This window comes from Meleagris gallopavo, chromosome 8, assembly GCF_000146605.3.
Source record: "Meleagris gallopavo isolate NT-WF06-2002-E0010 breed Aviagen turkey brand Nicholas breeding stock chromosome 8, Turkey_5.1, whole genome shotgun sequence".
NCBI lineage: Eukaryota > Metazoa > Chordata > Aves > Galliformes > Phasianidae > Meleagris > Meleagris gallopavo.
The window spans coordinates 4,745,984-4,748,459 of NC_015018.2; positions in this window are offsets into that span (position 1 = coordinate 4,745,984).

Here is a 2,476-nt window from a genome sequence, read left to right on the forward strand (position 1 = left end):
TGCTCACTAGCAAGTGTACGCCTTCTTGAACTTTTCTTTTCTGCTTGATGCAACTTAAAATCTTTCTTGCTCTTCCTTGCACCTCTTGACAACTCCAGTTCCAGTTGGGCCTTGGCCTTCCTGACCCAGTCCCTACTGTCTAGGATATCCCTAGATATAAGTCCATGACAGGGGGGCACAGGCCCCGAGAAAAAGAAAAAAAAAGGAGGAAGGGGTACGAACGGTTTGCCACATGACCCAGCCGGCTCCTGGCCACGTGCTCTGGGTTAGGGAGAAGGGCAGAGAGCTAGAAGATAGTTTTAACAAAGAGAAAACACAATGGCAACGATCTGAGGAGGAATGGTAATTTGCTAAATTTAACCAAATCAAAGAAAATGAGAGAGACAAGAGTACCTGAAGTACGGGTCAGACCACGACAGTGTGAGGGAAGAACACGCTTTTCTCCGCGATGAGCTGAGATGGCTGAGCCCAGCCGGAAGGAGAGACTGGGGTCCTCCAGAGCTCCACCTCACTTCCTCTTCCCACCAGGTCCTCCGGGAATGCCGCCCATGGGGAGGATGGTCATGGGGATGTTTTTTATTGCAGTGTGAAATGCAGAGGCTGTTTGGTTTCTTTGCCAGGTCCATCCGGGAATGCCTTCCCTCCAGGGAGGTCCTCCCATAAGAATACTCAAACTGCCTCAAAATAAGAGGTAGTAAACGGGACCAGAACATTACCTCATTAACTCCCACTGGTCCACAAGATGTTCTGATGTGGAATACTGACCAAAAAAAAATCACCAAACCACAACACCTACAGAGCCTAGCAGCATCCCTAGCAGCACGGTACCTGAACTGCTTCCACTGCCTGTTCCTTTCCTTCTGTCTCTCCAGTTTGACCAGCAGGTCATGGTTCAGCCTCACTAGTCTCTTACCTTCCTTCCCTATCTACCAGTAACTGCGGATGGAGAGCTCTTGTGTCCTAAGAGTACACCTTCTTGAATTTTTCTTTTCTGCTTGATGCAACTTCAGAAATCTTTCTTGCTCTTCCTTGCACCCCTTGCCTAGTCCAGTTCCAGTTGGGCCATGGCCTTCCTGACCCAGTCCCTACACAGCCTAGCAGCATCCCTAGCAGAAGGGTTCCTGTTCCTGCCTCCACTGCCTGTGCCTTACAGTACAATACCTTGCACTTGGCCTTATTAAATCTCATTTAGGTTCACATGTGTCCACTTCTCAAGCTGGTCCACATCTGTCTGGATGGTTTCTATTCCTTCTGTCATATCAACTGCACCACTTAGATTGGTGTCATCTGAAAAACTGCTGAGGGAGCACTCAGTCCCACCACATGAGTCATTGAGAGAGATGACAAGGAGTACCGGTCCCAGGATTGACTGCTGAGGACACCACTTGTCACTGGCCTCCACCTGGACGTGGAGGCATTGACCACAACCCTCTGGCTGCTGCCATCCAAACAGTCCGCCCTTCAAATCCACATTTCTCTACTTCACAGATAAGGATGTGGTGTGAGACCATAACAAAGGTCTTGCAGAAGTACAAGTAGATGCCACTGGTCAGTATTGCTGTCTGATGCAGTTATTCCATCACAGAAGATCAACAGATAGGTCAGGTGTGATTTACCCTTGGTGAAGCCTCTGACTCTATCTGAGGCACAGTTATATAGGGAATAGGATCAAAAAATAGTTTCTCAAGATTATAGGTACCCAAGAATGGCCAAAATACCTTCTTTGGCAGCAGACAATGCGGAATCCTGGGGAGAATTTGTGAGACTAGAGTTGAGAAGTGGAAGCACTGGTCACAAAGAGAGACATCATCAGCTTTAGGTTCCACATCAGGTCTTTTAGATCTAAATGAGCATACCAAATGGGCATTTGGTAACTGCCAGGTATGTTCCTATTAAAACACTGAACCCTATGTTTTCCATACTGATCTTTCATTACAAAACTGTTTTTCACTGGGGAGCCAAATCTTTACTCTAGCTGTGGGGCATAGCCTGCTGCCACCATTGATGCCAATTAATTTATCTCTATTGCCTTAATCCTAGTGCAATCAACACGGTTTAAGTACAGATACTTGTGCCCCTGCATCTAGTAGTAATTCAGTTACATGGGCCTACAAGGGCCATAAGATAAGGACCAGCATTGCTTATCTATTAATAAACATTGACTACATTGACTACATTGGTTGTGGTTAGTGGTAGACCTGTTGATATTAAGGCCTGTTTTCAACCTAAAGGTCTCCAAGAGTACTAAGGGAACAAACATGTTGATCCATGATTATTACTGTTTAACAGAGTGAGAAAAAATAAAAGAAAGAAAAGCTACAGTCTATACTGTCAGTACTAGAACTGGAGAAACACCACAGCAGGAATCTGCAGTTTTCAGCCCTCCTAGAGATCCCTGAGCAAAGTTTGAATGACCAATGTCTCAGGCTCCAGGCAGTGGTGTCTTCTGATAACGGTAGTGGGTGCGATGATAAGG